General features: G+C 57.6%; 1 protein-coding gene across 1 annotated transcript in view; it reads left to right on the top strand.

Moving 5' to 3' along the window:
* The first annotated feature begins 6968 nt into the window (after positions 1–6968).
* The window catches only part of TCF20 (transcription factor 20), a 186373-nt gene continuing 172158 nt past the window's right edge, over positions 6969–21183 (top strand). Inside the window, exon 1 of the mRNA XM_017945351.3 lies at positions 6969–6985. The gene's annotated coding sequence lies outside the window, so the exon portion shown is untranslated. The remainder of the gene's footprint in view (positions 6986–21183) is intronic.

Raw genomic sequence — 21183 nt, 5'->3', positions numbered from 1 at the left:
CTGCTTGGAAACATTTGTGTTCAGGTTTTCATGTGAACATATACTGTACCTTCTTTTGGGTGCGTATACCTAGGTGTGTATACCTAGAAGTGAAGCTGCTAGGTCATAGAGTAAATCATTTTTTAACATTTTGCTAAATAGCTAGATGGTTTTCACAGTGGCTGCACCATTTTATATCCCCACCAGCAAAGCACACGTATTCCATTTTCTGCAAATATTCACCAACACGTGTTATTGCTTGTCTTTTTGATATCCCAGTGGGTATTAAATGGCATCTCATTGTGATTTTGACTAATGACTAATTATATCTAGCATTTTCTTTTTTTTGAGACAGGGCTTCACTCTGTCACCCAGGAAGTGGTGTGATCTTGTCTCACTGAAACCTCCGCCTCCTGGGTTCAAGTGATTCTCCTGCCTCAGCCTCCCAAGTAGCTGGGATTACAGGCACCCACCACCACGCCCGACTAATTTTTGTATTTTTAGTAGAGACAGGATTTCACCATGTTGGCCAGGCTGATCTCAAACTCCTGACCTCAGGTGATCCGCCCACCTCGGCCTCCCAAAGTGCTGGGATTACAGGCATGAACCACTGCACCTGTCCATTTGAATATCTTCTTTGGAGAAATTCTATTCCAATCCTTTGCCCATTTAAAAACTGGTCTATTTGGGCTGGGCGTGGTGGCTCATGCCTGTAATCCTAGCACTTTGGGAGGCGGAGGCAGGTGGATCACGAGGTCAGGAGTTCCAGTGAAACCCTGTCTCTACTAAAGATGCAAAAAAAATTAGCCAGGTGTGGTGGAACATGCCTGTAATCCCAGCTACTCTGGAGGCTGAGGGAGAGAATTGCTTGAACCTGGGAGGCAGAGGTTGCAGTGAGCCCAGACCACACCATTGCACTCCAGCCTGGGCAAAAGGGCAAGACTCCGTCTCAAAAAAAAAAAAAAAAAAAAAAAGTCCCTTGTCCTTTGATTGTTACATTGTACTTCTGGATACAAGTTCCTTCTTGGAGGAAGGAGCTGGGATCCCAGGCCAAGGAGCCAGGCCTGGGGGCTCCCTGGGCTCTGCTGCCAAAGTCCTCTGGCTATGGACTCAGGAGTCTCACGGAGGGGGTCCAGTGTCCCCTGGGAGGGAGGACATCTGCCCCATGAGTCACCTCCCACCTCCAGTTCCCCTACTCCCTCTGCCTCTACCAGGCTTCAGACACCACAGCGTGAACACTTCACAGGGCCTATGGTACCCCCGACCCCCGATCAAGGCTCAGCTCTGGCAGCTGGTTTTGATATCCAGGGAAAGCAGAAATGCTGGATCCTGTCAGAGGTGACCACAGAGAAGCTGCCACCTGCTTCATGCCTGCTGTGACACTGCCACAACCGCCACTGTGACAGATCAGCCACCTCTGCAGCCCGGAGGTCCAGCCCAAGGCTTACGGGGCAGGCTGTGGAAGGGAAGCCTGCCAGGGCAGCCACCGCCCCCTTACACCAGGCCCTCCCTTCCCTGCTTATTTAAACTTCTTGAACTTTCCATAGTTTGTAAGTTGAGCTCCTATAACTTTGAGAATCAAGGGAAATGTGAAAAAACATAACCCAACCACAGCCACTGGCTGATTCGGCTCAGACGTTTGGGGGAATCTTTCTCTGGGGCTGCCCAGGGCCAGTGGCTGGGCTGCAAACACAGGAGCAGTGCTGGCTGTGTCTGTCACACGGGGTCTCACCTCTTCCTACAAGCCTGAAGCCTCATGTCATTGCCGTGTCACTGTCGTTCAGTGGCACCCCTTTTGCATGTGGGGGCTCTGGGCCATTGCAAAGGCAGCATGATACAGCCCCTGTCCTGGGGCACGAGGTACAAAGTGGTAAAGGGACTTGTGACAGTTAAGGGAGGGGAACCCAGGTGCAGTTGTGGGGGCCCAAGTGTGGCTTCCAGAAGCTGGGGAGGGATCTCCAGGTGAGAGAGTTCTCAATTTCCCTTCAAGGAAGGTTAGGACTTCAACACAGTAGTAAGAATCTTGCAGACAAAAAGAACGGCCAAGTGCATAAAGGCTTGGCACATGGGGAGCCCTGCCGCGGGAACCCACAGCCGGGGGCCCGCGCTAGTGCGGGGCTGTTATCTAGGAATGAAGAAGAGCAGAGCAGGAGAAGCCAGCTGGGCTGACTGTCCCCGGGCCCCAAGTGCTGGACTGAGAACCACGTTTACCTCCAAGCTACACCTCCTCAAGGATGCTCCTAAGTGCTAAGGAGCCCTCTAGGCCCCTTCCTAGACTTTGCCCCGCCCCTAGGTCCCCATCACCTCCCCTCAAGACCTGCTGGCCCCATCTTCCAGGAGACATTCTGTGTTGAGACAGCATTTTTTGATTTTGCCTCTGCAGGATTGAGCCTCCGACAGACTCCTCACTCCCGCAGCGCCCCAGCTGGGCCTGCCACCCGCCACCTGCCACCCGCCCACGTGGAGCCCCCTCTGCCCCTGCTGGCGCTGCATCGGCTTTGGCAGGCTCTGGGCCCTGAGGCCTCTCTGCTCACTGATTACGCAGCAGCCGGTGGGCTCGGGAGCCAGAGCGAGAGATTTATTGTGGTTTTTAGGGGGCGTTTAGGAGCCGACGTGATAATGTCTGTGAACGCACTTTGTAAACTGTAACGGGGGAGTGCTGTGCACACGTGAGGGGCTGGGGCTGGGGACGGGAGCCCAGCCCCTAGATGACATCCTGGGGCTCAGTCAGCAAGCCCCTTCAGTCCCCGTGGGTGGGCACGAGGGTGGGAATCCCAGGCTGCATCTGCTGGAGCAGGGCCTTCCTGGGCCTGCGGGGGCTGGGACGTCTGTGTCACCAGGCAGCTCTGGAATAAGCTGTGAGCCAGAAAATTGCCCAGGTCCCTCCCTCGCCCAAGAAACCCAGTTGCACTGCAGTGAAAGTGACATGCTTCCTGGCTGTAGAGGGGACCAACTCCAGGCCTCCTCGCCTCTGCTGTGGGGAGATGGAGATAAGGAGGGGACCACAGCTGGATGGGGCTGTCTCCCAGGAAGGGGAGCTACACACAGGCAGGGAGCTCTGCCATCCCAGCCTTCTAGCTAAGTGTTACCATCTGAGAATCTTTATTCAGTGGCAAATATTTGTTGAGCACCTACTATGTGCTTTGCATTGTTCTAGATGCTAGAGGTCTAGCAGGGATCAAGACAGACAAAAATCCCCACACTCATGGACCCTGGGTGAGGGAGGGCAAAGACAGACAACTCACAGGTGAAGAAGGATGACTTTAGATAATGGTCGTTACCATAGAAACAGGAAAACTGGGAACAACTGAAGCTAGGGGTCAGGAAAGGCCTCTCAGAGGGGCCCTCATCCCTCTCTCCAGGTGGGGCCCCTCCATGGCTTCTGGAACAATCTGGGCCCTGAGAGGCTCAGCTGGTCCCCCAGCCACCTGCCTAGGCAGCCCTGGGGCTCTCAGACATGTGGACAAGGGGCTGTTCTGGGTCCGGTGCCCCATCTGGCCACTGTTGGGGCTGTGGCCAGGGTCCCCAACTGAGCTGTCTTCATTTCACTGGAGAGCTGGGAAGGGGCAATGGGAGGGTGAGGTTCGGGTGTAGCTGGAGAGCAGCTGTGGTAGGTGCTATGCCCCCACTTCATAGCTGAGGAAACTGAGGCCTGCCCAGAGGTGCCAGCTGGCGGAAGTAGAATTTGAACGTAGGTCTGTCTGATTATTTTCTGAATGAAAAATCAGGCACTCGGTCTCCTGGGGACAGCAGGAGCATCTCCTTGAGCTGGGGACTGGTTGCCTTTATAATCTCAAGAGTAATGAGAAGCAAACTAATGCTGTTTGAGCATTACTGGTGCCAGGTGCTGTTCTAAGTACAGAACCTGAGTTATCTAATTTAAGCCCCAGCACAACCTGGTAAGGTGAGAACTGTCATTAATAGGCCCGCTTTACAGACAGGGCAACTGAGGCAGTAAGGTTAGGTAACTTGCCCAAGGCCACACAGGCTGGTACAGCAGAGCTGGATGTGAACCCTCCAGGGTCCGTGTGTTTAGCCCCTCCTTTTTCCTGTCTCCATCTTCAAGGTCACAGGTTTTAGGCCTTGGGATTGTCAGATTGTGCTGAGGTCCCGACCATGCATTGTCCCATCAGCCTCATTTCAGTCTCTTGAGTCTGTTGGTCTTTATTCTTTTTTTTTTTTTTTTTTTTGAGACGGAGTCTCGCTCTGTCGCCCAGGCTGGAGTGCAGTGGCTGGATCTCAGCTCACTGCAAGCTCCGCCTCCCGGGTTCACGCCATTCTCCTGCCTCAGCCTCCCGAGCAGCTGGGACTACAGGCGCCCGCCACCTTGCCCGGCTAGTTTTTTGTATTTTTAGTAGAGACGGGGTTTCACCATGTTAGCCAGGATGGTCTCGATCTCCTGACCTAGTGATCCGCCCGTCTCGGCCGAGTCTGTTGGTCTTATAATCCCCCCTACTCTTTTTACAGATAAGGAAACTGAGGCCTGGAGCAGGTGAGTCACAGCTAGGTGATCGGGAAGTCAGGATGTGAACCCAGACCAGCTCAGAGCTGGAGCATTTAACTTCCTGGTTCTCCCTCTTCCTTGTCCATCATCAGCTGTCTTGTTTGCCCCCGCTCCCCCATAAAAGCCCAGAGAGGCTGGGGGTGTTCCCCCACATGACAGAGGGGCACACTGAGGCCCGGGAAGGTGTTCTGTGGCTCGTGTGTGGTTGCTGGCTCCAGCTAGGCCTGTTTTCCTGCACCCGCAGTGAGGAGGGCAACTGGCTGGGCCGCTGTGGCAAGGGAGTAGTTGAGGAGGTGAGGACCAGTCCTGGGCATCTGCCCAGGTTGTGCAAGGCTCCAGGAGGGAGACGTGTCTGGAGCCAGCTCTGGGATGCAGATGCCTGTCTCTCCTGTACTGCAGACCCACCTCCTGGACTTAGCTCTGGATCTAACCCTGAGGGGAGTCTTGTTTCCCTTCAGGGTAGGGACACTTTGGGGGGTGCATAAGCTCCTGGCTTAGTGCCCTGTTAGCCTTGTGACCTTGGCAAGGTCACCCACTCTGAACCTGTTTCTTCTCTGTAAAATGGGATGCTGGTGTCTGGCTGGGTTTGTGACACAGATTTTTAGTAAACCCTGAGATGCGTCTAGTGGCTGGGAAGGGGCAGCTCTTGTCCCACTCCCCCTTGTCCTCTGCTCAGGAAGCAGCAGCATGAAGGGGTACCCTGGCACCTGCCCAGGGAGTCAGTAGAGCTGTGTTGGCCCTGGGGTGCTGTCTGAACTAATCTGTCCCTCTCTCTTGCCCCCGGGACACTGGCCAGCTGCTACCCTCAGACCCTGTGGCCCTGAGACCTGGCTGTGGCCTCACAGGGGCCAGGGTGGCAAAGCTGGACCCTGTGGGCCCTCCTGGACAGTCCCCAGGCAGACTGCACCTTCTGGAGGGATCTGATCCCAGTCTGAGGGCAGCAGCAACAGAGGCCTGGAAGCCTTGGCAGTGGGATTAAGGTGGAGAAAAATGAATGTGGAAATCATTAGCTTCCTTGGTTGGTGAGAGCCACCCCGAATGAACATTCGGGGCTTTTAAAATGAACATCAGCTGCAGGGACCGGTGCCCTGTGCCTGCGACGGCCCAGGCTGCCTTGTGGAATCCCAATCCCGGCCCTTCTTCTTTGGTTGCTGCTCAGCCAACACTTACTGAGCGCCTACTGTGGGCCAGGCCCAGAGCCAGGACGGAGGGAGAATCCAGCCAGAGAGCAGCAGCCCTGTGGCGAGAGCGCAGCCGCAGAGGCCGCGGTGCCAGCCACGGAGGACTCAGGCGAGGTAGAGCAGGCGCCACCACCTCCACGGGGGCTGTGGCTGCACAGAGGGACTGGGTGGCCACTCGGGGGGCAGTCCCGGGAAGCTTCCCAGAAGAGGAGCCTTAGGGAGTGGGGGTGGTCATCCCACAGAGGGGGGCCTGCAGAGGCACTGCAGTATGGCAGGCTTGGACGGGAGAACTCGGGCGCCTCCCAGGACAGGCAGGTGGGCCTGGTGGGGACTGAGGCCAGCTGCGGGCCTGCGTCTGTCAAGACGGCTGGCAAGCGGAATGCACGAGGGGGAGGCTGCTGCCCGGGCCTCCTCTTCTCCAAACCGAGCTCATCGGTGGATTTTTATGTGAAAATTCCCGATTTTTAAACGATGAGAATTAATTCCAATTAAAAACAAAAAATACTATGGTGTCACGCAAGCCTGGCTTCAGGCTGGATTGGGCCCGTGGGCCTAGAGTTTCTGATCTCTGGTGGCCGTGGGGATGCGGGTGGGGGTGGCGCAGGCCGGTTAGAAGAGGGGTCGGTGAGGGAGGGAGTTTGGGCGGGGGTGGGGGGCCGGTGGGTTGGTGGGGGCTTTCTGAAGACGTGGGGTGGGGAGAGCCGGTGGAGTGGGGGCTGGCCTCACCCCCAGCAGCGGCGCCGTGCGTTGGGGGCTGGGCGCGGGTGGGCGGGGGCTGGAGGCAGGGCCCCCCCTACCCCAGCCCGGCGCGCCGCGGCCGCCCGCCGCCTCCATCCGGGCCTCTCCCCACCTCCCGCCCGCCCGCCCCCGCCCGCGCCCCTCCCCCGCCGGCGCGCACGGCTCCGGCCGCCCCTCCTCCGCCCGCCCGCCCTCCGCCCGCTCTCCCCGGCTCCTTCCCGGTCTCTCTTAAGTGCCATCGAGGGGCGCCGGGGATTGCAGCCAGTAAATCGCGTCCCACCACTCAGCAGCGGGGCCACCGCAGCGGCGCCGCCCGCGCCCGCCGGGAGCCCGCGCCGCCCGGGCGCCTCTCCAGGGCCCGCGAGGCCCGCCCCCACCCGGCGCGGCGCTGCCGGGCCTGCCCCCAGGCCGGCCGGGGCGCGGGGCCGCAGCACAGAGGCAGGACACTTGTGACCGCCGGGCTTGCACGGCCCGGGCGCGCGGCCGCGCCCCGCGCCCTGCCCGCGCCCACGCCCCGCTCCGGAGCCCGGCCCCGCTGCCCGGGCTCTCCTGCGGGACAGATGCCGGCCCTCCGGCCGCCAGGGTAAGGGGACAGCGCGGGCGCGGCGGGAGGCGGGGGGTGGGCGCCAGCCCCAGGGGCCCGATGCCCGCCCAGCATCCGCGTCTGGCACGTGGGGGCGTCTCAAGTTCCCTCTGGAGGCCAGACAGGTGGCGAGGACGCGGGGGTGTGATGCTCAAAGGCTGGCACTTACTGCGCGCCTACTGTGCGCCAGCCGTGACCGTTCCTCTGAAGTAGGGGGTGTTTGTCCCCATTGTACAGATGAGAAAACGGAGGCTAAGAGTGGGCAAATGGCTCGCTCAAGGTCCCCAGCTAGCAAGTGGCCAGCCAGGATTTGCCCCTGGGGCTGCTTGACTCTACAGTGGGAGCTCACCCCTCCAGGACACTCACAGCGACAGAGTGAGCCTATGAATATTTCATTGTAGAAAAAAAGAAAAAAAAAAATCATCCATTGTCCCACCACCATAATGCAGCCACTGTAAGCGCTTGCGTTTTTTATTTCAGCCTTGTTCTTTTTCCTCCTTTCCTTAAGAGCGTGTGCTTTGGGGTCAGTTGGACCTTGGTTCCCTCCTGACTGGCGCCTAGAAGCTGAGAGGTTTTAAACAAGTCCCTTAGCTCCCTGGCCTTGGGTCTCCAGCCTAGGGAAAAGGAGACACCCCCACGGTGCCCGAGGGGATTAGATGAGACCTGGTGGGTAGCCCTGAAGGAGGGGGAGGAAAAGGGGAGGGTCCAGGGTCCAGGGGAAGGGTCATCCATTCAGCTGGGATTCTAGGAGCATCAATTTAATGCGGAAGTAGGGTCGGGCTCTGGAACTGGGTGAGATGGGGGCAGCCTGGCCCACATGCTTCCAACCCGAGGGCTCTGTCCAGCATGGTGGGGCTGCCTAGCCACACACCCGACCCTTGGCAGGCCCCTGCCTCCTCCCCCAGTGTCTGGCAAGGGGACAGGCCCCTGGCTTCACCTCTGCCCAATGAGATGAACTACCTCCAGGAGGTAGTCTAGTGCTGCTCAGAATTTTGAACCCGGACCAACATTTGGGTCCTGGCCTCTCCCAGCCCTGGGCTTTAGGGCCTGCTAAGACCTTCCCAGGCTCACAAGCTTAGCATCAGGCCCCAGTCTTTATCCTACCCTAGGGCTGTGACATCACTTGCACCCAGTACCCACACCGGAGACTCCAGGCCTGTGGCCTTCCTACCTGCCTGTCCATCCAGTCAGCCCTCCCGTCGTTTCTCCCCCAATTCCCCCTCTGCCCTGGACGCACCGGCCCCTCCTCCCCACCCATGACTGTCCATTGGGACGCCATTGCCAAAGCTGTCATTTTAAATGCAGCTCTGAGCTTCCAAACTCTTCAGCTGTCCACAAACCTAAACTAGGCCAACCTCCTGAGCCACTTTTCGAGGCTGGACCTCTCCTCTGAGTGGTCTCCCCTGCTCACCTCTCTGGCCTCACCCCAGGGAAGTAGATGTCCTCTGATCTTAGACCCCCTAAGCACTGGGTCTTCTCTGCCTGAGATGGTCTCTTTCCCACACATCCCCTCCCCCAAGTCTTCCAGCCTCCTGAACTGCTCATCCTCAAGGCCCAGGTACATGCCCTCCTCCCTGTGGTCCTCCCAGACTCCCACCTCCTTCTCAGGCAGGTGAAGTGAAGGCCTTTTCCCATGGGTGCCCCCAGCTCTTGGCAAATCCTTCCATTATTGCTCTCAATGTGGTAGGATGCTTCCATCTTGCCCCCCGCCACCCCCCCGACCCAGACTGGGAGAGCTGGGGCCCGGGTTGGTGTGTCCCCAGGGTCCAGCACAGGCCCAGGCCCTGTGTGGCCAGCTCACAGGTCTTTGAGGAATGAACACTGGGGAGGCTGGCAGAAGCGGAAGGGTCCGTTACAGGGCTCTGTGAATCCCCTTGAGGCTGACAAGGAGCAGATGTCAGAAGCCTCCTGCTTCCTTGGGGGTCTTCTGCCTGTGAGCAGGATGCTCTTGATTGAGGAGCCGAGGACTGACCCTCTGCCTTTGAGTTCAGGGGCCCAGGTCTTTACCCACCTGGATTCGCTGGGATGGTAACGGCGAGTGCTCAGGCAGAGGGGCCCTCCCTGTCCTGCCCCGGGGGTCTCCAGCCTCCCTTGCCCCATCTAGCCCACCCCTGATGTCCTCCCGGAGAACAGGGAGAGTTATGTCAGGGCCTCTGGCCGAGCGCCAGGGCTCCCCATGGAACTATAAATTGACCTGTCGGGAGAGGGAAGAGATTAATGTCGGCCATCTTCATTAGCGTGTCCCCCGGGGTGACGGCGGCTGCCCTAAGCTGGCTGATTGGAGAGGGTGTGAGTGAGTGTGGGGGACTGGGGGGTTTGGATCCCCCCCAGAAAGGCAAGGAGCAGAGGCCAGGGCCTGCCAGAGAGCCACGGCCTCCTCTCCCGCTGCTAGCAGGGCCGTCCCTCCGGCCTCTGCTCCTGGCAGCCGGCGCGCGCTTTGATGGAGGACCTGTGTGCTAATTGGGAGCAGAGCTGCGCGCCCCGCAGCTCCACGGGGCTCCCAGGCTGACACCATCAGCTTCGCGGCATCTGCAGGGCCTTCATTAGAGGCTTTCTCCCTGACCAGAAAGGAGCCGGCTGCGGGCTGGTTGGGGGGAGCCTTCCCTCCTCTCCTTTCCCCTCCCCCTCCCCCTTCCCTTCTTTATTGCGTTGATGGGGAAGGAGGCAGCTTTGGCGTGTGGAAGAGATGATGAGGGATGGAGGCAGCCATTTGAGTTTGAGACCTTGCTGTGCGTCCTGATGACTCTGTGACCTTGGGTTAGGCCCTCGACCGCTCTGCACCTGAATGTCCTTGTCCCAGGAATGGGCATGTTTGTGCCCTCAGGGTGAGGTGGAGTGGGGTGGGCCAGGTGAGTGCTTGTGTACTTGTCTTTGGAAATGAAGGCTGGGCAGAGGCTGAGGCTAAGGCACAAACTGAGTCCATCTGCCTGGGGTTGAATCCTGGTGCTGCCACCTCCCAGGAGGCCCTGGGCCCTCTGAGCCACAGTTTTCTTGTCTGGTGATGGCTGAGGGCCAGGGCTGGTCTCATGCAGTGGAGGTCCCTTTCAGTGGACAGAAACAATGATCGTGCTGGGTGCAGGCTACCACGGGAAGGGACTGCAGTAGCAGGTTGAGTGGCATTGGTTTGTTCCATCATTTATTCACTCATTCATTCATCTAGAACAGCCTCTTGCACAGAGGTCTTGTACCCACAGAGGCGGTTCAAATGTGGCCTTCCCCTCTGACAGTCCCCCTGGGGAAACAGACCTGGGAACAGATGGAGACAGGCCTGCATGAGCTTCTGGGTCCCTGGAAAGGCATCTCCCTGGGTCTGGGAATGTCTGGACAGTTCTAAGGTGGCCAGTGAGGCAGAACAGGTAAGGAAAGGTGCATCCCTTCCTTACAGACCTTGTTTGTACCAGGTCTGGATATGGCAGGGGCCCAGCTAGTCACTGGGGTTCTGGCCTACTCCCCCCACCCCCTGACCCAGCTGTTGACCAGGTCAGGAGCAGATGGAGCTTTGCTGAGTATACAGGGACTGAGGCCCCCTTCCCAGGCCCATTCTTGTCTCGCACCCTAAAGTTCTTTCATGCATCCTGGGATGGTGGGAGGGAGATGGGCCCCACTGGATACCTGAGGTTCTGGACTGAGTCTGTGCGTCAGGCTGGCTCTGTGAGCACCCGGCTGGCCAAGTGCCTGCCCCAGGCTTGGGATGGGCAGCAGTTGGAGCAGGGCCACCCCCGGGATGGTTGAATCTCACTGTGACTGTGCCACTCACTAGCTGAGGGTCACTCTCTGAGACATATGGTTCTGTTTCTGCAAGCCTCAGTTTCCTCCTTTGGACAATGGGAATCCCTCAGTAATTGCCCAGCACATGCTGACGCAGAGTGGGTGCAGAGTGAGCGCCGTTTTTGTGGTCATTTCTGGCTCCACCAGCTGCCCCAACTCCTGACTTGGCCTTCCCTGCAGTTCGCTGCCCAGAGAATGCTGGTTCAATGGCTCTGGGCTTCTCTATGGCCCCAGATCTCTCCTTCAAAAGCCAGGGGGTACCAGGTACCCACTGTGCCCTGCAGAATGTTTGAAGAAAAAGTGCGTAGCTTTGGATTCTTAAAACCCAGCCCTGAGTCCTGGCTCTAGATCTGTCCAGCTGCGTGGCCTTGGATACATCCCTTAGTCTCTGTGTGCCTCTGTTTTCTCACCTGGAGCTGCAGTAAGGTGTAAACTGGAAACCACAGTGTAGATTGCAGTGACCAGTAAGTGCCCACCTTGTGTGAGGACAAGCACTGGGCCAGGAGTCTGAGCCTTGGGTGCAGCGACTGTCCCTGTGGCCTCGCTGTGTGACTTTGGTCCGGCCTCTTTGGGGGCACCTGTTAAGGGGGCCTGTGGCATCTGCCTGCCTCACAGAGCTTTTCTGAGACTGAAAAGACTCGGGGGTGGGGAGGAGAGGGACTGCTCATGAGAAGGCTTTAAAGGTCTGGATGCCTTCTGGAACAACCCTGTCTCCCTGGATGTAGATGACCTCCTATCTGAAAAATGGGACCAGACACCCTGCTCACCCTCATCCTTAGATCTCTGTGATTATGGCTTTAATCAGAATTTTAGCCTTTATATTTATAATGCATCTGAAGGGACTCCAGCCCAATTTAATACGAGATGTGTTGAAATATACTGTCATCGGGACTTTGATATATTAAGATTGCCCTTTGAAAGTCACGTGTTGAGAGGCAGATGATGAAGAGGTGCCTATTGTTGCCGCCTCGTGCCGTGCCCAGCCCGTCCCGCCTGGCAGCCTCCGTCGCAGGAGCTGGCAACATGGCTGTCTGCCTCCGCCTTTCCCGAGCAGGCAGGAATCACTAACGCGTTAGCAGTTTCATTAAGACTCTCGCCAGCCTCCCCGCCTCCCTCCCGGGCCTCCTCGGTAATTATTTTCCCAGTCTTTCCACTCGCAGCCCCTGAGCGAGCTCTTCGGGATTGGCCGAGTGGCTCCCGCAGGCCTGGCTGGCGGGAGGGACGGGGCTCTGCTGAGGGCCCCCTGGGTACCCCCCTCCCAACTCTCCACGCTGCCATTTAAGCTTTGTGTCCCCCTGAGGCCTCCGTGAAAATGCAGATCTGCTGCCTGCCAGGGGTGATGGTTAACCCGTTATTACACACCCAGCACGTGTAGTTTCCTCTGTGCAGCCGACCTCCATTCAGACGAAAAGTTTCTCAGGCCCTCTTCTGGGGCTGTCACGGAGCGGGCACTGGGTACCCAGCTTCGAGGGGATTTCTCGTGCTGCAGAACCGTGAACATCCAGGGGGGTGGGGAGTCTCAGGGGACACGTGGAGACTGAGGCGGGAGTTGTGTACAGAGTAGGACCTGGGCCCAGAGGGTTTTCTTCCTGGGACCCGTGCCCCCACTTCCCAGGGTGGGGCCCAATACCCCCTCTCTCTGGCCACATTGACTGGTGGAGAAATGGGCATGTGGCACATCTGAGCCAGTCAAAGGCTTCCCTGGAACTGTGACTCAGGGTTGAGTATGCAGGGCCTGAGACCCCCTCCCAGGCCCATTCTGGCTTTGGACTCAGCTGTGATTGTTGAAACTAAAGGGTGTGAATGTGAGGCCACCGGCCACTCTTCTCCACAGCTGCGTTTAGGATGGAGGATTGCGGAGAAGGTCATCACGTGGAAGGAGGCAGAGCCCAGATGTGGATGGATCGATGACTTAATTTGGGCCTCTAGATCCAGAATGCCTGAAACTACCCCTGGAATTTTTAGTTACATAAAACCAACATGTTCTCTTTTTTGCTCAAGCTATTTTGAGTTGTGTTTCTTTCTCTTGCAACCAGTAATGTCCTGACTGATGCAGGAGAAGGATCAGGCAGGATTTTACAAAAGAGGAGACATTTTGAGTTGGGTCTTGCAGGATGAATAAGAGCTCATCCAGCTGAGAAGAGGGGGAAGAGCACTCAGGCAGAGGGAATAGCAGGTTTCAAAGGCTTGGAGGCACGAAAGCACAGGATGAGGGGGACACCAAGCATTGGCAGTGGCACCAGGACTTGTAAGCGGAAGTGACAGGCAGGGAGGTGGGGGATGGAAGCTGATGTCAGGCTGTGAATGCCAGGGTGAGGAGGGATGGGAGCTGAAGGTACTGAAGACTGGGGGAGGGACAGGCAGGAGGAGAGGTATGGGTTTGGACAGGTCACAGGAGGTGCCAGGGAGAGGATAAAGGGAAGAGGAGTGGCAGGGAGGGCATGGTGGCAGCATGGGTTTGGAAATCAGTGAGAGGAGGCCACCCCAGTGTCAGGGCTAGAGAAGTAGCCAGGGCTAGACCACAGAGGCCTTGGACATGAGGCAGCAGCATCTGGAGGGCCCAGGAGCCCCTGATGTGGTCAGATCTGACTGCGCCATGGTGACTGGGAGTCCACGCACTCATTCAGTGCACAGATGTGTGGAATGCTCTGTGCCAGGCCCGAGGACACAGCAGTGACTCTTCATGCACAGCCACTGTGTTGTGCAACTCCCAGGCTGATGGGGAGACAGACAGTGAGCGAGGAAGAAGATGCATGGCAATGGGAAGCAGTTCTGTGCTGTGTGGTGGTGATCAGGGTGGGGTGCACTTGTGGGTACCGCTGGCCAGGGTGCTCAGGAGAGGTCTCTTCAAGAGGAAATATTTGAGTTGAGGCCTGAAGAGCGAGGAGTGCCAGCCATGAGGGAGGTCAGGGGCAAGAGCAACCTAGTCAGGGGCCCGTGCAAAGGCCCTGTGGCAGGTCTGAGTTTGTCTGGGTGTGGGACAGAAAGGAGGCCATTGTCACTGGAGTATGGTGGATAGGTGTGTGTGTGGAGGGGGGTTTAGGGACAGACTGTGCCATGTGGGCCAGTAGGGCCCAGGAGGGGCCAGGGATTTTATTCTAAAGGTGGCAGGCACCCTTTAGAGGGTCTCAGTAGCAGGTCTGGAGGCAGAGACGGGTGAAGGAGGGAGATGGCAGTGGGGCTGGAACTGGGAGAGTCTATGTGGCATGGGGCGGTGGGGGAGGGAAGAGCCTGGATAGGATGCCTGGGATGCATGGAGAAGAAGGGATGCCTGAAGCAGGCTTGAGCAGGGAGCACTCTGGCTGGAGTGCTCCGGGGACATCCAGAACTGAGGTCATCCAAAGGGAGAGGGAGTGGGAGCCGAGGCCCAGCCTGAGGCCTGGAGAGAGAGAGAGAGGCTGTCTGGGGTGGGTTTTCCCACCTGGCTACCCGAGCCATGCCAGGTCAGTCCAGCCTGGGTGTGAGAGCTGTTTGCTGCCCTGGACACACCCAGTTCTTGCCACCACCACCCCTCCCCCACAGATCCCGGCTGGAGCGCATAAGTGATGTCGCCTGCCGCCTGCAGCCGTGCCATCCTCTGCAGTGAGGAGTTCACCCAAGCTGCTCTGTGTTTTGGCGCCAGCTGGTTTGCTCGACTGGAGGAGGCCACGCTAATGGGGCCAAGGTCACAGGTTGCAGCCTGCACGGTGGCAGGTTGGCTCCCAGACCTGTGGGTGGGTGCCAGGACTGTGTTCCTGGTGTCTGTGGGCAGAGGAGGAGTGATGACTGCCCCCGAATTTGGTTGCCTACCACAGGTGGCCTCGGGGGTAAAGTTGGGCTGGGGGCCAGGCTGGTTGCTGGTTTGGGCAGGGCTAGGGGGTGATCTGAGTGCTGGGGTACCCCCTACCCAGAGCTGGCACCCTGGAGGGCTCCCTGTCACCCCCTTGCCACCCTGCTGGCCTCCTTGTCTCGTGTCCTGTGCTTCTGCCGCACTCAGAAGCTGCACTTAGAGGTCCCCAAAGCCCAGTTCTTTCTTGCCCTCAGGCCTCTGCCCCTGCTATGCCTTCTGCCTGGGACACTTCTGCTTTCTGCCCCCCTGCTGTCTGCTCAGAGTCAGGGGTAACAGATGCCCCCACTGTGTTCTCACATTCTCTCTGCCAGTCAGTATTCATTCAGCAAGTGCAGTCACTTAATAAGTATATTGCAGCCCTGCTATGTACCAGATGTGGTACTAATTGGGGGTGGGATGGGGAGAGGTACATTTGTGAATAAAACAGACCAGGTCCTGACCCTCGAGGAGCTCACAGTGGAGTAGGAGTGACAGACAGCAATCAGGTGAAAACGTGGCTGGTGCTGGCCTGTGGGCAGAGCTGTGTGGAAAAGCTGAGTGGTGCCAGAGAGAGAGTGGGAGGTGCAGGGGGTGCTGATAGAGGCAGGGTGGCCAGGGAGCCTTTATCAGAGGGAGAAGGTGCCAGCCATGGGAGGTATGCGGGGAGAGCATCCCAAGTGGGACTCTTTGCTTTCTTGTCTGTTTCCCCACCCCTTATGCCTAGTGGGGACCAGCACAAAACTGGGATGTTTGTTGGGGCTGAGCTCATGTGAGCAGGGCCCCAGGAGCAGGAATGGTCTCAGATGTCCCCATGGAGCCCAGGTCCCAGGAGTGTAGGCAGAACCAAAGTCAGGCTGGGCTCTGAGCCCAGGGGGTGTACAGCTCTGGGTACTGGAGGCAGCCAGGGCCTGAGACACGGGATGGGATGTGGGGTCTTGGGTCCTGGTTCATCCTGAGGCCCTGCTAGATCCATCCATTGCTGAGGTCCAGAGCAAGGGTCCATTCCGACAACTCACACAAAGGACTAAAAGTCCCATGGGACAGACAGACAGGACTGAGGAGCCCGTGTGCCTTGTGTCAGATCCTCCCCCACTTCGACTAGGCTGTGAGACCACACTCAGGCAAGGCCCTAAATTTGAGCCTCAGCATCCTCATCTGTAAAATGGGGATGACAGTTCCACCCTTGTGAGGCTGCTTAGAGAATTAGATGCGATAATCTCAGTGCAGCGCCTGGCTCAGGACAGGCGCCAGTGTGTCTGTGACACTGTTGTTCTTGGCATTTGCCGAGTGTGTAAGGGCTGGAACGGTTGTTGACTCGGAACCATCTCCCTGCAGCCTGTCTCCTGCTCTGCCTCCAGCTCCTAGAACAGTGGCTGTAGCACACGGTGGCTGTTTGTTGACTGACTGACTGAACTGGCTGCTTGAGTGAGCAGCCCCCAGGTGATGGGGAGGACAGGGCACAAGGGACTGAGCTGTGCCCAGTGGGCTGAGCATGGGCATCCAGCCATCTAGCTGCTTCTTGACTCCTCACTGGGGTGCCCTCGGACACCAAACCTCCTAGAGCCTCAGTGTACTCCTCTGTAAAATGGAGCCAATGATGATTCTGACCCCAGGCCCTGTCCCCGGGTTGTTGGCAGACTCATGAGAAAATGATATTAAAGGGCCGTGAGGACAGCTGAGCCTACAAATTGTTGGTGAGGTGGCCACCAGTCTGGTTTCCCAAGGCCACCTAAAGTCCAGGGGAGGAGGGTGAGATGTTCAGGCTCTGGACAGGGAAACAGGCCTCTCCCTGCCTCCAGCTGCCCGTGGTGTGAGGGGCACCTGGCTGTGCAGCCCCTCTGACACCAAGGGTACCATTATGTTGAGTCAGCTTTGTCTGGTGGCTCATCTGGGACCTTGTGAGCCTGTTCCGGCAGGAGTCTGCTAAACTCCAGCCCCAGGCAGGGGCCACCCCTTGGCCTGGGTTCCCACTGCTCTTGTGCCTATGGTCCTGTATCCCAGTGGGCCCTTAGAGGAGCCACCGTGGTGAGTTGGTGCTCCTCCTGGAGAGAAGCCCTGGGCCAGGCCTGGCACATAGTGAGTGAGCAGGTTGGGCACCTGGAAGTGGCTTAGTACCTTCTGCATGGAGCAGTAGGCATACTGTGTGTTCCGGTCTCTGAATTGCTCTTCACTTTGTGGTGAGGGGCAGGCTGGCTCACAGGGGCCTGATACGAGGGTTTTTATGCCTTTACTCCTTTGCCTTTGAGGCAGGTGGAGACCCCTGGTTCCTTACAGAAACTGAGGCCCAAAGAGGGCCAAGGTGTGGTGGAAGCCAGATGCTTTTCTGCTTTTGTGTGACTTACGTTCATGGTACAGTGGCTGTCAGCCAGGCTGTGTGCACCATCCTCTAAAGCCTCTGCACAGCGAGGCAGCTCCTGCCACTGTCTGCACACAGCCCAGGTGCACCATCCTCTAAAGCTTCTGCACAGCAAGACAGTTCCTGCCACTGCACACAGCCTGGGTGCACCGTCCTCTAAAGCCTCTACACAGCGAGGCATCTCCTGCCACTGTCTGCACACAGCGCACCATCCTCTAAAGCTTCTGCACAGCGAGGCAGCTCCTGCCACTGCACACAGACTGGGTGCACCATCCTCTAAAGCCTCTGCACAGGGCGGCAGTTCCTGCCACTGTCTGCACACAGCCTGGGCACACACTGGTCTCTAAAGCCTCTGCACAGCAAGGCTGCTCCTGCCTGTCTATACACAGCCCAGGTGCACCGTCCTCTAAAGCTTCTGCACAGCGAGACAGCTCCTGCCACTGCACGCAGACTGGGTGCACCGTCCTCTAAAGCCTCTGCTCAGTGGGGCAGCTCCTGCCACTGCATTTTGCCAATGCAAAAACAGAGATTAAGAGAGGCAGAGTGATGCAGCCAGGCTTTTGTTTTTACTTTTTCCTGGAGGTATAACTTAATACAGAAAAGTGTACACTTCTTAAGTGTACAGCTATAGGTAGCTGTGTAGCCTCCATCCAGATCCAGACCTAGAACACCCCCAGCGCCCCTGGAGGCTCCCCCGTGCTCCTCCCCGTCAATCCCCACCTGCTGCCAGCAGCTGCCCCCACTTCTGGCATCTGACAGTAGAGGCTGGCCTTGTCCGTCTCTGCACTTCATGTAAACACAGTAGCACAGCATGGCCCCTTTCCTGTAACATCGTGTTTGTCTATGCTATTGCTGTATCAGAAATTAGCTGTGCCAGGCACGGTGGCTCATGCCTGTAATCCCAGCACTTTGGGAGACTGAGGCAGGTGGATCACTTGTCAGGAGTTTGAGACCAGCCTGGCCAATATGGTGAAACCCCATCTCTACTAAAATTGCAAAAATTAGCAGGGAGGCTGAGGCAGGAGAATTGCTTGAGCCTGGGAGGTGGAGGTTGCAGTGAGCCGAGATTGCGCCACTGCACTCCAGCCTGGGCAACGGAGCGAGACTCTGCCTCAAAAAAGAAAGGGCTGGGCGTGGTGGTTCACGCCTGTAATCCCAGCACTTTAGGGGGCTGAGGCTGGTCAGGGGTGGATCATGAGGTCAGGAGATCGAGACCATCCTGACTAACACGGTGAAACCCCGTCTCTACTAAAAATACAAAAAAACTAGCCAGGCATGGTTACAGGTGCCTGTAGTCCCAGCTACCTGGGAGGCTGAGGCAGGAGAATGGCGTCAACCTGGGAGGCAGAGCTTGCAGTGAGCCAAGATCGTGCCACTGCACTCCAGCCTGGGTGACAGAGCAAAACTCTGTCTCAAAAAAACAAACAAACAAACAAACAAAAACAAAAAGAAAGAAAGAAATTGGCTGAACTTGGCCGGGCGCGGTGGCTCAAGCCTGTAATCCCAGCACTTTGGGAGGCCGAGGCGGGTGGATCACGAGGTCAGGAGATCGAGACCATCCTGGCTAACATGGTGAAACCCCGTCTCTACTAAAAATACAAAAAAAAACTAGCCGGGTGTGGTGGTGGGCGCCTGTAGTCCCAGCTACTCGGAGGCTGAGGCGGGAGAATGGCATGAACCCGGGAGGCGGAGCTTGCAGTGAGCCGAGATCGCGCCACTGCACTCCAGCCTGGGCGACACAGCGAGACTCCGTCTCAAAAAAAAAAAAAAAGAAATTGGCTGAACTGGGATTTGAACTCTCCCACTTACTCTCCCCGTAGGACCCAGAGTGCTGCCCTTGCTTACATTTCCGTCACCCTTGGAGTGAGACCCAGATCCTCCCACTGGCCACTCCTGCTCCAGCTCCTGCACCGGTCACTACCCTCCAGCCACATAGAGGGAACTTTGTTCTCAAAAGCCCTGAGCTCCTTCCTACCTCAGGACCTTTGCACTTGCTGTTCCGACCTCCCAAGCTTCTCCTTGCCTGGCTAATACCCTCAGGGCCCAGCTGGAGTGTCACCTCCTCTGCCAGGCAGGGCCTTCCTGGTGCTTGTTATCAGGCTAGTTCACGCTTTTCCACAGTGCCCGTGTCATTTGTGATAGTATGTGTTACGCATCTGCTCGCTTTAGACAGTAAACTCCAGGAGGCAGGGATGGTGTCTGCTGAGCTCACGACTGGTCCCCGGTGCCTTTCGTGGGTTCATTCATTCTTCTTCCTGTCATCTGTTCCTTCAGCAAGTCCTGAGCACCTGGCATGTGATAGCATCTTGCTAGTATTTGTTGAGTGGATGAGTGGATGAATGAATGTCCATCTGTCTGTAAAGCCCATACTCTTTCTACTACATTCCATCATCTCGGACACCCCTCTCTTGGCCCCAGTTTCCCCAGTTGTCAAATGAAGGAACCAAACCTTCCCTTCCTGGCTAAGTTCAGATTCTGAGGATGTGAGGCAAGTGGGCTGACTTACAGCCCAGCTGCGCGGGGCAGTGACCATAGGCTACAAGGCGGGTTCTGCACCGCCCCCAGTGCCTGGCGGAGTACTTTCCACACCTGCACCACTAGAGCCTCCAGGCTGCTGTTGGGGTGCAGGGCTCAAGGCCTAGATATGTCAAGGGGCTTGCTGAGGCCACACATCTGACCACAACCTCAGGGCTCCAAGCTCAGCCTGCTGGGCCTCAAGGGCAGGAAGAGGGTCTCCTCCCCTCAAGGGTCTGGGAGGCACTGGGAACAGGGGTGGTGACGGGGGTCCCTGGTGGACCTGGGTTCCTGCCTGACTTAACCCCACATGGCTGTGTGGCTTTGGTAAGTCACTTTCTCTTGTGGGCTGTAGAAATGGGAATTGTCTCTCCCTGACAGGGCCTCTGAGGCTGACGAGATCTCAGGGAGCACGCGGTAGGTCTCTGGGAGGCCAGCTGTCTCCAGGGCATGCGGCGGAACTGGGCCTCTGCCGGGAGCTGTGCGGCACAGTAGCTCGGGGCTTAGCGGCTTGTCAGCCAGGCGGGCGGGTGTCCTGGGGCCGGGTTTGATTAGTTCAGGTTGACAGTCGCGCTCCGCGGCGCTGCCGGGAGGGGAGCCCGTGATTACCCTAATGAAGCTTGAACGCAGTTTGTCATCCAAACAGCTGGTTCGTAGCTGTGCTGCTGCCAGCTGCCCGACTCAGCAGTGCAACCGCATGCCCAGGACCGCCCCAGCCCCGAGCAGCCCTGCCACCTGCTCGATGGATGACCAGGGCAGGGGGTGGCAGCCCTGGGTGGGCTGTGGGGCAGCCCCAGGGGAATGAGATGGGCCACCCAGGGGTGGGGGACTTGGCAGAGCCTTAGACCAGTGAAGCAGGGCAAATTCTCAGGACATTCACAGGCAGCCGCTTATCTAGGCCTCAGTTTCCCCATCTATAAAGTAGTATTGGTGACCTTGCAGCTTCAAGTTTCTGAATTCAGGCTGAACTATTGCCTCCTCTGGGAATACTTCCCGGACTCTGGGCTGGATCAGGAGCCTACAGGGGTGCCCACAGCCCTCAAGGCAGGCCCTGCCACCCTGATGGCCCTGTGTTGTCACTGAAGGTTGAGAGTTGTCATGTCTCACTCATCTACTCATTTATTCATTTAATAAATAGTAAGAACACATAGCAGTGAGCAAGACAGTACCAGTTCTGCATTCATGGAGTTTTCAGTCTGGTTTGGGGGAGACTCATGGGGCTGTGACCTCATCTAGGGGCTAGGGAAGACTTCCTGGAGGACATAGCATCTGACCTCAGAACAACCAGCAGGGGAGAGACACAGAGAAGAGTGTTGCAGGCAGGAGGAACAGCATGTACAAAGGCCCTGAGGTGGGAGGGAGGGAGCAAGGTGTTTGGAGGGATGTTGGGCACCAGGGACACTCTGCAAACGTCAGTGCCTCAGGGACTTATTCCTGCCCTGTGCTCAGCAAGTTCACTGTGATGCCCTCTCATTGACCCTTTCTGATGGCCCTGGAAGGAAGGATCACTGTTTCATGCTGCAGATGAGGAAATTGAGACCCACAGCTTAGAAGGCAGTGCCCTCCAGTCCTCTGCAGCCTCCAGCCTGCCTGGCAGCCCCCTGAGAGGCCCTGGCCAGGGGCTGTCTGCTCAGCCTGGAGTGGAATCTGCAGGGGCACTCAGATGGGATGGGAGTGGGCCTGGGTTCCCGTTGAGGCCCTAAGCTCTTGCCTGGTGGAGGAGGCCAACAGGAGGGGCCCACAGGCAGCCCA

Source organism: Papio anubis, chromosome 16 (assembly GCF_008728515.1).
Source record: "Papio anubis isolate 15944 chromosome 16, Panubis1.0, whole genome shotgun sequence".
Classification (NCBI taxonomy): domain Eukaryota; kingdom Metazoa; phylum Chordata; class Mammalia; order Primates; family Cercopithecidae; genus Papio; species Papio anubis.
Note: the sequence above shows the minus strand (reverse complement) of the source record. Positions and strands in the feature narration are given on the sequence as shown.